Raw genomic sequence first — 15,425 nt, forward strand, 5'->3', positions numbered from 1 at the left:
AGGTATTAGAAGATTATTTGGATTATCGGGTTATGGAAATACATAATTGGAGATATATTTGAGGTTAGGAAGCCTAGGTGGGAGTATTGGGGAAATTTAACATTTTGCCCTCAAGGACGTTTCCGGTACCCCGAGCCTCGGGATTGACTTAAGTAACTAAGGTTAGACTAAGTAAAATAGAAAACAGTAGAAACTCAAGGAACTGACCCTCTCCATTTTCTCTCCTCCTCTCTCTTCTTCTCTTCCAAGGAAACATTGAAAACTAAGGGGTTTGGTTGGAATTCAGTGATTTGAGCTGAGGATTTGGAGGATTAACTCAGTGTAAGCTAGGGAACTAACTAGAAACTAAGGCAAGCTGTAAGTTTTATGCATGGTGGTTAGAATTCTATGATTTTGGTTGAAATCTAAGAGATTTGTGGGTTTTGAAATTTAAGATTGAATTAAAGCTAGGAACTTGGGAGTTAGCCCAGAAACAGCTTGGAGAATTTGTTCTATAGTGAAGGTAAGTTGAAAATTATGATTTAATGTTTGAATTCTGGTGTTTTCATGGCTGGTTTGAGTGTTCTTGAGTGTGTGGGTTCAAAAGATTGAAATTTTGTTTTGATGGGTTTCTAGACTAGATTTCTGCTGGGTTTTGCTACTGGAAGCATGTTAGAGAGTTGTGATAATTGAATTATGTTATTGGGATGGTTTAGGGTGGATTTGAGTGAGGTTTGAATATTAAAAATGGTAGTTTTTCTGGGTTCGCGGGGCTGGGTCGCGGCTCTATTCTAGAGTTTCGCGGCCCTACGAAGCAAGGAAGAGCCAGGGAGGCTCTGCGGCAAGGGAGCGCCGCGGTGCCACAGGGCAGGGCCGCAACGTGTGTCTGTGATCAGAGAGGCTTAGCCTTTGTTTTTGGGGGTGGGCCGCAGTGCCAGATTTCAGGGCCGCGGCTCAAAAGGGCATTTTTGGCTAAATGGGGGTTTTAAGCATGGAAACCTAACCTAGGGTGCTCGGGATTGGTTCCACCACCATGTTTGGTGGAATTGGATGTCCCGGAAGTTAGAACTATACCCGGAAACCTTTACTCGAATATTAATGGAATCCTTTATCATGGTTGTGCCTAGGTGTACGCTTGGGCTCAGGGCAGGATCATGCTCTGGGGTCGTCTTTCCTAATTAAAGCACTTGGAATTAAAGGTCAGAAAACTGCACCCGGTTGTGGAATTTATATTGGGACTAAGGGTTCCCTATTTTGTATGCTCTTTAAAGAGGATGGTATTATGCCATGTGAATTGTAAATGGATGGTATCACGCCATGTAAATAGTAAAAGTACGGCCTAAGAGTGCCGGTGTTTACAATTGCGCACAGGGCGCGGCTCAGCCACTGGTAGCCGAGAACAGCTTATTATGCACTGAGCTCGGTTTAAGCGGGCCGGAGTCAGTGGGTTAAACAGAGGGTGCGACCTAAGTTGTCGGCCCTAACTATCTTGTGATTTGAGTGCAATTATTATGATGATTATGATATGTTGGTTAGTTGAATGGCAGATTGCTAGCTTGTTGAATATTATCGTTGAATGGGTGAATGTTGTGTACTGTTGAGTACCTGGTTATGTATTGTAAAATAATTGGATATTATCTGTGATTGTGTTTTAAATGTTATGTTTTCTTGCTGGGCCTTGGCTCACGGGTGCTACATGGTGCAGGTAAGGGCAAGGGTAAGACAAGTTGACCCTTGGTTGGAGAGCTCTGGGGGGTGAAGTGTACATTGTCAGTTGCTCGGTCGACACGGTTGAGGAATTGTACAGAAATGAGAACCTAAAACGTGTATTTTTCCATTAGAGTGGATTGGTTATTTATAAGCTTTGGAAATTCTTTAATTACGTTATTTAAACCTTGATTTGGGATCCCATGTACCTAACATGTATTTTAATGAAAATTTATTCGTTTAAAGCCAAAATCTTTTAATCCTAACCGGTTTGTATCGTTAGATTCACCTTTTTAACCAAATGACTTGAATAGAAAGTCTCGCACTATTTCAAACACACAGTGTAACGGTCTTGGTTATCCAGGGCGTTACACATAATGTCGCCACACTTTTAGTGCAAGTACCAACACTGCTAATTCAAAATCATGAGTAGGATACCACTGCTCATATTCCTTCAGCTATCGCAATGTATAGGTGATGACCTTCCCACCCTGCATCAGCACACATCCTAACCCCAGTCTCGATGTGTCACAATACACCACAAACTTTTCCCCATCTAAAGGAAGACTCAGCATCGGAGCAGTAATCAATTGTCGCTTCAATTCCTAGAAACTATTCTCACATCTGTCTGACCACACAAACTTTAGGTTCTTCCATGTCAACTCTATCAATAGTGTAGCAATCTTTGAGAATCCTTCCATGAATCATCTATAATACCCTGCCAACTCGAGGAAGCTCTTAACTCCTAAGGCATTCCTTAGCCTTGACCAATCTCTAATTGCTTCTACCTTGGACGGTTCTACCTTGATTCCATCTCCACTGACAATGTGACCAAGGAATGTCACCTGCAATAACCAAAACGCGCACTTCTTAAACTTGGCATACATCCGGTGCTCCCTCAATCTCTGCAATACCAATCAGAGATTCTGCTCATGCTCTGCCTTTGAACAAGAGTAAACCAAAATGTCTTTGATGAAGACAATCACGAACTGATCCAAATAATCCTTGAAGACCATGTTCATCAGGTCCATAAATGCTGCTGGGGCATTAGTCAACCCAAATTACATGACTAAAAACTCGTAATGCTCGTACCTCGTGCGAAAGGTCGTCTTCTAAATATCCTCATCCTTGATCCTTAGTTGGTGATAACCAAATCGAAGATCAATCTTTGAGAATACTGTCTTACTCATCAACTGGTCAAACAGATCATCTATCCTCGATAGTGGGTACTTGTTCTTGATAGTCAGTTTGTTCAACTTCCTGTAATCTATGCACATCCTTAGGGTCCCATCATTATTCTTCTCAAAAAAAACTGGAGCACCCCACGATGAGAAGCTAGGTCTAATAAATCTCAGTTCCAATAACTCCTGTAACTGTACCTTCAACTCCTTCAGCTCTGCCGGACCCATTCTGTATGGTGCCCTCGGCACTGGTTCCGTACATGGTGCTAACTCAATGATGAATTCAATCTCTCAGTGCGGTGGCAGTCCAGGTAAGTCCTCAGGGAACACATCTAAGAACTCACATACCAATCTGGTCTCCTCTGGTCCCACTGGCATGATCCTAGTTGTATCCACCTCACTTGCTAGAAATCTTATACAACCTCCGTGTAACAGGTCTCTAGCCCTCAATGATGATATCATAGGAATGTGGGGTCCATGCATGATACCAACAAAAATGAAGGGGTCCTCACCCTCAGGCTCAAATGTCACCATCTTCATCTTGCAGTCTATAGTCACCCTATACTTGACTAACCAATCCATCCCCAAAATCATGTCAAAATCATCCATACCCAATTCAATCAAGTCCCACTACTACAAAAAAGGCTTTTCTCTGCGGTTTTTTTACTCAATACACTACGGTTTTCGAGAGTATTGAAAAGCGCAGTGTATTCGACCGTAGAGAAAAGTGGTATGCCAACCGCGGAGAAAAGTGTCACTTTTCTCTGCGGTTGGCGCAGAGAAAGATGTACTTTTCTCCGTGGTTTTTTTAAAACAACCACTGAGAAAAAAAGACTTTTCTCCGCGGTTTTATTGAAAAAACTGCAGAGAAAAGTAGTGTAATTTTTCAAAACTTTGACGAAGCATAACTTTGTGCTCAGTTCTCCGTTTTTGGTGTTTTTTTTTTAACTTTGGTATTTTTTCGAGATCTATCTAGCTGCATACAAAAGAAACCAGAAAACCTGAAGAAAAAAAATAACAAAATTTTCAGGTTTTGTCACCGAAAAATCTTAAGAAGAAAAAATTCAGTAACCAAATTAATGATTTATGAAAAACCTCTCAAAATTTTGATTTCTATTTGTCTATTTCACACAAAATAAACTCTAAAAATAATGATGAAAAAAAAAACAAAAAACTATACAAACAAAGATATATAGATCATTACATATTTTGAAGCTCAAGAACACAATGTATACAAAAAAATACAGTGAAAATGGACAATTTTTCGACCAAATCCTAACCATTTTTACTACCAAAAACCTGAAAATAGACAAATATTAAGCATCAACTTCAGTTTTTAACTAAGATTTAGCTAAAAAAGATGAAAAAAAAATAGCAAGATTAAGGTTGAAAGACATACCGCCGCTGTTGAAGAAGTTTTTCGCGAAATGAAGTAGGTTTACGAACCTTGAGGGGAAGAATGAGTTTATATATAGGTCTGGAACCTTTTCTCCGCGGTTTTCTTAAGAAAACCACAGAGAAATAAAGACTTTTCTCTGCGGTTTTATTGAAAAAACCGCAGAGAAAAGTAGTGTAATTTTTCAAAACTTTTACCAAGCATAACTTTGTACTCGGTTGTCCGTTTTGATTGTTTTTTTTTAACTTTGATATTTTTTCGAGATCTATCCAAAGAAAAGATTATTTTCTTCGGATAGATCTCGAAAAAATATCAAAGTTAAAAAAAAAACAATCAAAACGGACAACCGAGCACAAAGTTATGCTTGGTAAAAGTTTTGAAAAATTACACTACTTTTCTTTGCGGTTTTTTCAATAAAACCGCGGAGAAAAGTAGTACAACTTTTCTCTGCGTTTTTTTTAAGAAAACCGCAGAGAAAAATTTTTCACTTCCCACTTTTCCTACTTTACATTGCGTTTTTTTAAAAAAGTAACAAAGTTCATAAGTGTCCTTCAATCCTTTTCTCTGCGCTTTTTATTTTAGATTGAAAAAAAAGCGCAGAGAAACCCTATATTTGTAGTAGTGTCCACTGATAGTTCCCTGTTGTCTACCATCACTGGCAATGACCTAACCCATCTCCTAGAAACTACCAGCTCCCCTGTAGGAAATAATCACAATCTATCAATCACTTTCCTAGAACCAAATGAATGTGTAGCACCAGAGTCAATCAATACAGTATATGGAGTGCCAGCACTAGAAAGTTGACCTGTCACAACCGAGGAACTTGCCTTAGCCTCTGCCTGAGTCAAGGCAAACACTCAAATTGGATTCAAGTTGTTTGTCATTCCTCCTTCTTTAAAGTCAGCCTGTCTTTCTTAAGATGTCCAACCACCCCACACAAATAACATACTTTCGCCCGACATTCGTCTAGATGGCGCTTTCTGCACCTAGCACAATTTGTGTAACTCCTCCACATCTCACTGCTGCCCTAGAAACCATTCCCCTTTTATCAAGACCAGTAGTGGTTAAGGTGTCAGGGGTCTTCCTCTTGTAATCACTAGGGCCTCCGCCCCTACCGAATCCTACAAATGGAGGCACAACCCTTCGAACATCCCGCCATGCAGCGCTCTCCCTCCATAGCTATGAGGGCCTTCTCAGCAACCTGAGCATAAGTAGTCTCCCCAGGTACCGATGTAATCCGAACATCCTGAGCTATCATAGCATTCAGCCCCCAAACAAATCTGTCTTGCCTGGCTGCATCGGTAGGCACTAGATCAGGTGAAAACTTTGCCATCCTGTCAAATTTCAGGGCATATTCAGTAACTTTCATGCTACCCTATACCAAATCGATGAAATCATTCACCTTCGCCACCCTAACAAAACTATTGAAGTACTTCTGGTTGAACAAGTCTCTAAACTCATCCCAACTAATGGTAGAAAAATGTTGAGTCTGGGATGCCACCTCCCACCATATACGAGAATCTTCTCGAAACATAAAGGTGGCACAAGACACTCTGTCATTACCTACCACCCTCATAAAATCCAGGGTGGAGGTAGTCAAGCTCATCCACTGTTCAGCCTTATGTTGATCTATTCTTCCCTTGAAGATTGAGGGATGTTGTTTCTTGAATCTCTTGTACAACAGCTCCCACTTGTTCTCAATCTTAGGCTACTGTATGGTTGGTGCCACAACAAGTGGTAAGTCTGGGGCAGCATTCCCTGGTGGAACCTACTGTCTCAGAAGACGAATCTCTTGACGCTTGACTCTAAAGTCTAGCTTGCATATTAGCAAGCATCTACTGCTAGTTCTCCGAGACTGGCAGAGGGTTCTGACCCTGGTCATCCTCTCTAGCCTTGATCTCAGGGCCAGCTAGTCGAACTGATTGCCTTGGAGGCATAACTCTCCAAGTATATGTGCAATCAACGACTCAACAGATCAGACAATGATAACATGTTTTTGAAAGCACCCCACGGTCCAATGCATATAATCAAGCAAAATACGAAATCACCACGCTAACAAGCATTCTAACAATTATCAACACACAATAGCAATGTTAATAAGCAGGACTTATCATACACACATAACAGTCAAAGGCCAGGCCCTATCAGTATACCTCATGCTTCCTATTAAACAGGCAGGTTTGACATTCATATTTCATTTGAAAAGTCAAACATATAATCATATATATAGTTACCAAACCCTGAGTCGAGCTTCTCTTTAGCGGCGAGTGTACATGTCCAGCCAGTCTTCATGAACCCTTAAACCTAGACCACTCTGATACCAAGTTATAAAGCCCTGGATAGCCAAGACCATTAGACTATGTATTTTAAGTAGTGTTGGACTTGCTAATCAAGTCATTTGGTTTCAAACGTGTTACTAAGGATAATCCATGGACTAGGGTTAAAAGATCTTGATCGTGGAACTAGTTGTTTTCATTAAAAAGTTTAATTATGTACATGAGATCCCATAAATAAGTGTTTACAAGGCATTTACAACTCTCAAAATAAATACAACTTGAGCTGGCTTAAGCGGCAAAATGAAGTTTGGCCATAGTCCTTGTTGATCCCTCGGTCATGGCGGTCGAGCAGCTGCAAATGTACATGTCGCCCCTAAATCACTCCAACTCATAGTTGGTCCAGCTTTCCATTTCCCTTACCTGCACCACATAGCACCCGTGAGCCAAGGCTCAACAAGAAAACCTAAATCAAATGATACAAATGAGCAACAGTATATAAATTGTAAACTTAAATCGAAAATTTAATAAACAACGGGACATAAGCAATTTTCAGTAATAACTTGCTCAATTAAACACATAACCCAATCTCAATAATCATTACAGTTACTTTAGTGCAAACGACACTTCTATTTATTTAAGTGATGTTCAAGCCCGGCGCCCTTAGGCCGAGTCCTCTAGTCTTATGGCTGACTTTGGCACGCTTAGGCCAGGCTGCGTTCTGCACACTTAATGTCGGATCCGGCATCCTTAGGCTGAACTTTAAAAACAAATATAATCAAATGATTAGATCGCATAACACGCAATCAGTTGCAGCATAAACAACCATGCTTAACCAGATATACTAAAATATAATTATAGCCATATTCTCACATACAGTCATAGTCATTGTCATATTCATTAACAGAGGTCCAAGCCCAGATCACAACCAGGGTACAGTTTTATTACCTCGAGTCCCGAGCAAATAGGGTATAAGGCAATCCCGAGCACGATCCCTATTCCTAAGCCTTAGCGGTATAACCTAGTCACAACACAATAATATATAACCATCAAAACTTAAACCAATTAAAAGCTTCAAAATAATATAATAGCATCTAGGACCTCGAATTCTACTAAACTTAGCAGTAGAATCCTTCCGGAGCCCTTAACTTTGAGTTCCCAAGCTTAAAAACCCTATTTGGCCATTTCTGCCTATGCGCGCCGCGGTGCACCTCAAGTCAGAGGCTCCCAGCCCCTACATTCTCAGGGACACATGCCATGACTCAGCTCTGAAGGTGATCATGAAAATATGATACGCAAGTATACGTAATCGATTCAAGTAAAAAATAGTAAGTAAAGTATCGTTCCCACAAGGACTATTAACCAATTACCAATAATTGCTCTTAAATTTCTATTTGGCTATAAAAAAAAAGTTTGATTTTTAATCTAAGACTTAAAATCAAAATAAACTTTGCAAGAATAAAGACTGATTCAATAATTAATAACCTAGGGTGTTAACTTCATCAACTTTTCATTCTATTAATTTTATTAATTAGTTTTAAATTTCTTTCTTCCTATTCTTATAGGAGGTTAACAAAAATCAATTTCTATTCTTTTTGAAGATATAAGATCTCAGCCTATATGCATATTTTCTACATCTTTGTGATAAACTTAAACATATAGCAGACCTTAAGCATAGAAACCTAATTACTACACAAGCCATACAGGTAATGTCGTCCTATATGAAATTTGTGTCGATATGATTATAGAATATTCAACTCTCCCCTCTCGAATCTCGAATCTCGAATCAAAATCATAAATCATGTAAATAGTGATCAATTATCCACACGCATTAAGCACAAATCATATAGATAAAGGATAGAATAAGAAGAAATTATATAAACTTCATAGAAAATTAACAAATATCCAAGTGACTACATTAAACCCTAGACAAGAAAATTAGTTTATGGAAAAGAATAGAAAAAGAAGCAAGAGAATAGAGGAAATAGAGAGAGTTCAAGAAGAAAGAAAGAGAGATCTAAAATAGTCTAAAGTATTCTTTTTATAGTGATAAGGTTGTGAAAAGAGTTTTCTAGATGTTTCCATTTGTTACTTGATAATGCTCCAAAATATCTTTATTTGAATTTCAAATCTCGTAACTCTAACTTGTGTAATCTTGTAGGTCGAATATCACCGTGTAAATGTCTGAATTTTTCTTGTGAAACAAGCTTTCATAGGTCTTTGAATAAGTTTTCTAACGACACAAATAACAGATAAATCAAATAAGTGAGTCAGGAGATATGGTCAAAATACGGAAATTATCTCAAATTCAAAATATCTCAAATTTTTCCAACAATTTAAGTTTGAATTCTCTTTTACTTCTCCAATCAATTCAAATAAATATCTTTTTATTGTTTTTCTCTGGATTGGAGATAATATTTCAAATAAATTTTGAAATATTTCTCAAATATACATTTAACATGTAACGACCCAAACTCGCTAATAAGGCTTAAGGGTCTTGATTAGTGTGCTGGGAGGGCATAAATGGGATTAGAATGAATATTATTGACCTAAATATGTGAATATGTGATTAATGATGCTTATATGATAATTAATGATATTATGTGATAATATGAAATATTTATGTGATATATGTGAGGATCACATTATTATGTCGGTAGGTTTGCAGAGCACGACTCAAGGCGATCCTAGGGTCAGATAGCGGGGAAAGTCACAATGGGACTTAAAATATGACTTTGGACAAGTTAGGGGTACTTTAGGTATCAGGTAGCGATTTAGACTATCAGGTCATGAAAATAAATATCTGGAGATATATTTGAGGTTAGGGTGTCTAGGTGGGAATATTGGGGGATTTTACTGTTTTGGCCTCAGGGACGGTTTCGACACCCCGAGCCTTGGGATTGACTTAACAAGTAAGACAAACCTAGGAAGCCTTTAGAAAGAATTAGACTGACTTTATCTTCTTCCCCTTAGCTGCTTATTCTCTCTCACTCTCAAGAAAAAAAAAACAAAGGAAACTAAACTAGAAACACTCAAGGGAAAAAAAACAGGGAAAATTAGGGAATTGGAGCTGAAAAATTGCTGGAAACTTGGAGGAATTCAAGGGAAACTTAGAGGTTTAGCTCAGTAAACAATCAAGGACTAAATCAAGGTTAAGGTAAGGGTTAATCCATATGTTTTTTTTAGAAGTTTAACTTTGTGTATCAACTGGTTGTTGAGGTGCTGTCCAATTATTGTTTAAGGTGGGATTGAGCTGGGAAATCAAGTGGGAATCAGCTGGGTTTTGGTTAGAGGAAGGGTTCTATCAAGAAGGTAAGCTTTGTGTTCATGAATTGATGATTTGAGTTTGAGTTTTGACTGATTAAAATTGGGTGTTTATGTTCTTAGAGTTTCAAGGATTGAAAGTGAGATTTCTATGGGTTATTAAGCTGAATTTCTGTTGAATGGTGTAGCATAAGTTGTGTAATAAGTTGTGGTAATGTTGGGTGTTGAATTAGGGAGTTTAGGGGTGGTTTTGGCTGAGGTTTTGAGCTTTGAAATGGTGGGTTTTTTGGGTTCTAAGGGAAGGGTCGCGGCTCTGTTCTAGAGCGCTGTGGCCTTAGGATGAAGAAAGGCCAAGGAGGCTCGGCCAAGGGTGGGCGCTGCGGTGCCCAAACAAGGGCCGCGGCGTGTGTCTTTGTTCAGGTTGGCCTTGGTTCTGTTTTGAGTCTAGGGCCGTGGCTAAGCTTCAAGGGTCGCAGCCCTTGGTTGTGCACATGAATTTTTGAGGAACTTAGGCATGGGAATGTGGTCTAGTTTGCTCGGGATTGGTTTCACCACCGTGCTTGGTGGAATTCGGATCCCCGGGAGTTATTCTTGTAACAAGAAACCTATATTTGAATATTAATGGAACCCTATACTTTGGTTGTGACTAGGTGATAAAGGCTTAGGCTCGGGAATGGATCGTGCTTGACGGGCGTTGCTCATAATCAATAACCGTACAGACTAAAGGTAAGAAAACTGCACCTGGTTGAATATGTGTGACGGGACTAAGGGTTCCCTATTGTAAAAGCTTGAAATGATGGTATTATGCCATGCAAGCTATTTAGTGAACCAACGGCCTAAGGGTGCCAAGGGTTTCACTAGCGCACAGGGCGCGGCTCGGCCACTAGTAGCCGAGGACAGCTTATTATGCACTGAGCTTGGTTTAAGCGGGCCGGAGTCAGTGGGTTAAATAGAGGGTGCGGCCTAAGTCGTCGGCCCTGAATATTATGTGATATGAGTGATTGATTGCATCTTGAATCTTGGTATATGTGCTGTTTTAATTGATGAGAAATCATGCTCGATGACTTAACTGTTTGATATCATTGATTATGTTATATATGATGTTTTCTTACTGGGCCTTGGCTCACGGGTGCTACGTGGTGCAGGTAAAGGCAAGGGCAAGTTGGACCAGCCCTGATTGAAGAGCTCAGCGAGTGGAATGTACATAGCTAGTTGCTCAGCCGCCACGGTTGAGGTTTAGGCAGGGACGCGTGACCCAAAGACTGTCTGTTTTGCCTTAAAATGGCTAGTGATTACTCATGTATCTTTGGGAGTCTATAAATTTTCTATTAACACTATTTCTTTTGGGATCCCGTGTATATAACAGTTTAATTATATAAAATGAGTCTTTTGAGACCAATGTTTTTTTAACCCTAGCACTTACATGTTTAGTCACGTTTTCAAAATAATGACTTGATTAGCAAGTCTTGCACCTTTATAAGTACACAGTGTAGCGGTCTTGGCTATCCAGGGCATTACATAACAAATGACAACCTGAAATATACAACAACCACACATAAAAAGAAAAAAAATATTAAAAAAACTAAGACTAAAAAAATATTAAAAATCTATCCTATCAGAAGGGTCGCGATGCACCTAGGAAAAAATTAAAAACCCCAAGCCCTGGGTGTTGGGGTTTCATGCCCTAATTAAGACCCAATTTCTTTGTAATCTCATTTTATTATCAATCAAAGAACAAAAATCATTTTTTGACTTGGTCAATCACTTTGCTCACATGTTGTATTTTTATGATTATTTGTTTAATATAAACTTCTATTAAATCTTAAGCATATAGCTAATCGTATTTATAGTGGCGTAATAACAGTGGAATATAAATATGATTATATGTTCAAAAACAAGTTTGTCTTAAGATTAGTTAGTGCACAAGATTTACACCGACTTGCCAATCTACGATTTGATCTACTTACACATTGTAGTGTTATGTTCTTTCCATAACATTGGCAAAGTAGATAAGATCGGATGTATTTGTGTACATCGGACTAGACCGATATTGACAGTTGATAGGATAAGTAAACATACCGTTATTATCTATTCTAGTCATATCATAAAGTTGACCATAGGTCAATTCAATCTGAATTCTGAGTGGTTAGTATTCTAACTGATTGTATGATTTGAGTTTTTTGACTTGTTTGCTACCAGCTTACCCTACGGACTAGCCCATACATACATCTTGGGAACTCAATAGTATAATTGAGTGGGAGTGTCAACCATATATATGAACATCTATAGCTTCTAATAAAGAAGTAAAACGATGGTTTCCTTTTAGTTTGGTTCAAGGTGCTAAATGATAGAGATCTCATTTCAGTAATTAATATTAGTTTACTGAAATATTATTTACAAGGAACTAAGTGTTTTAAGGATAAAATACAATGAGGGGTAAAATGGTATTTTTAGTCCCATCTCATTGTAGACCGTCTATAGAGGATTGAGTATTAGAAACAGTTCGTAGTGTGCAGTGAAAGTTGCGATAATGGTATACAACAAAAATTTTCATATAAACAACTTTATATGAGGATTTTTTAATATGCAATATGTTAATCGATATATAAATAATATGTATATGAAAAATAATACCAAACGATTTACCTCTTGTAGCCTATCAAGAATCCTTGAATCTTTTTGTATATGTTTCGGTCTTCCTATCCTTGCTAGAGTACTCACAACTAGATCTTCCAAGACGTTCTCTACACCCCAAAATGTGGGTGGGCACATATAGAACAATGATCAATTTTGTGAATCAAAAGTATTCTCAACTCATGAGACTTTTGATTATAAGCTAGAGAGAAAATGTTTTTTGCTTTGTGAAAAAGATGATAGTTTTTCTTCTCTGTTGAAAAACTTGTTGTTTCTATTTTCTATCATATAGAATATAGACATTATTACCATAATAATAATAAAGAAAATCGATCATCTTTTTATAATGATAATAATAATAATAATAATAATGATAAAATACAAAGTCTAACATTCTATTTTAAAACCCCTTTTAAAATAATTAAAAATAAAAATAAAAAATCAACTTATGATAACATCATAAGTGCCACACGCATAGAGCAGTCCAAGCCTTATGCATGTGGCCTATCCCTGAAAAATGAGATTTTGATTTTTTTTCATGTGTTTTTATTTTAATTATTCAATAATTAGATATCCAAATAAGGTATCATCTTTTTAAGGAAAAAATAACAACTTAAATTTCAAAATTCAAAATTTGAATTTCCATTATCATCTTATTATTAATTCATAAATATAATAATCAAAACCAAATTTTTACTATCCATATTTATTTATTCACACTTAAATAAAATAATTGATTAAAATCAATTTATTTTATTTCTACACAATTTCGAAAACTGCACAAACGCAATAATAAATTGTGCAACTTCAATTATCACATAATTGCACATTTATCCCGAAGAATAAATATTCTCTCAAATAGCCCATTCACAGTTTAACCATTGTATCAACTCTTACCTTGATTAGTGTTGATAGAGCTGCCCCCGGGACCTATGGACCAATAATTTCAAGCTCCAATAAATTAAATATTATTAACCAAAAACTATTTGATTCAATAATCATATTTATTAATCTCATGATTATTCCACTATAAATATGAGACTGAACTCTTAAGAATTAAAGACATATATTTATTGAGTACTTTTTGTAACCATAAAGTGTCCATTGATATAATCATTACATACAAAATAATCCTCTATTGATGATTCATAATTAAGTGGGAATAAAATTACTATTTTACCCTTTTAATTATATCTTGATTCCTAATGTGCCATTGACATTACTACTGAAGGTTAATTCATAATCTGATTATGAATTTGACATCAATAACTTTTTCAGTTCCAGAAGCCAACCCAATAGGGATCATCATTGAGTCCCCATGTACATCATTGAGTCCCCAAAATAATAGTTCTTAGCTTAATCATTTTGACAAACCAACGAAACCTTATTGAATCACATTTGGTCCAGTTCTACATACTCTTAGCTTGCAAAGTACCTCAACTAAAGTGTCCTACTACACTAGTAACTCAGATCTAGGTCACATGTATTCATAATATTAGTGGAGCGTACTAGCAGTAATTAATATAAAGATTCTATAACTTTATTTTATTGTGAACTATTTAAGTTCATTATCTCAATCATGATTTTCTCATACCAATATGAAATTGAGACCACATATATAAACTTGAGAATTTTCTAATATTTACTTAATATTATAAGCAATAATATAGTACATAAGCCACATATATACAACAATTCAATTCATTTATTTATTTCATTAAAACCATTGTCTACTACAAATGCTTTAAGGGCACAATTCCCAACATTGAGTGACAATTATGGTTATAATAATGGAGAATTAATAATGTATCTATATTATTTATAGAGCATTCTATGAATTCAAGAGTGCAATTTTGAGTCTTTAGTGGAGTCACGAGGAATTAATAAGTTAGTAAATTTATTTGTTATATTTATGATAACTTATTGGAGCTTGATTTCATAGGCCTATGGTCCCCACTATACCTTGGATAAAATCATCTAGATAGTCTCAATTAATTGATTTAATTATCAATTATAATTATCAAAGTTGACCAGGTCAATTTTGGATAGTTTCACAGAGTTATGCAATTTAGAGAAGAAAAGAGATTTTAGGGCAGGTTTATTAATTAAGATAAATTGGTGTCTAAATTAATAAATAATTTTAAATCAAGGTTCAAATTATAAATAATTAATTTGATAAATTATTTAAATAATTATTTAATTAATCAATCAATATAAAATAATACAGGCCTTGATTTTAAGTCAAACGAGTTTATAATTAAATGGAAAATTTCACTAGCCTAAAGCCCATGATAAGTTCGACCTAATGGTTGATATTATCTATTATTTTATTAATTTTTAATTAAAATAAGTGACCTAATTGAGTCTATAAAATGAATGTTAAGTAGGAGTTGTGATCAGAAGATCAATAAATGATCTGAGTGGTGAATCTGAGAAAATCAAATGATCTATTCTTGATATTGTAGGTTTTTAGATGCTCTCTACAAAAAAAAAGTATTTTTCTAAGCCTCTAAATTTTCCTATCTTATTCGCTTTGTATCTATCTTATGTGTTGAGAATTGCCCACTCTAGTCTAAGTGATTCTAAGGATAATTTGGAAGACTATGAAGAAATTTGAAGATCGGTTCAATTTCTTGGTGATACCCTATGACAGAAATGATTCAAGAGTTAGAGAAACTGGATGAAGGACTAATACATTCTGATGCGTATAGTGTAAGTATTCTTATCATTATCTCTGTTTTAATTCAATTATAGAAACATGTCCTCGGTTGTCTTATATTAATTTGCTTAATATAAGATTTACATGAAAATAAATAAGATCATGTATAAGTTTTCCCATCATCTGGCCTTAGAGTCATTGATAATCTTTATTTTCATGCATGAGCATGGTAAAAATTATCTGATGTGTTAAGTAATTGGATGGGTTTCATGTTTTTTTTTTATGAAGCATATTGATTCTTATGTGATTGTTAGCAAACATGGGTTATTTTG

The sequence above is a fragment of the Humulus lupulus genome, chromosome 7 (genome assembly GCF_963169125.1).
Source record: "Humulus lupulus chromosome 7, drHumLupu1.1, whole genome shotgun sequence".
In the NCBI taxonomy this organism is placed as follows: Eukaryota; Viridiplantae; Streptophyta; class Magnoliopsida; order Rosales; family Cannabaceae; genus Humulus; species Humulus lupulus.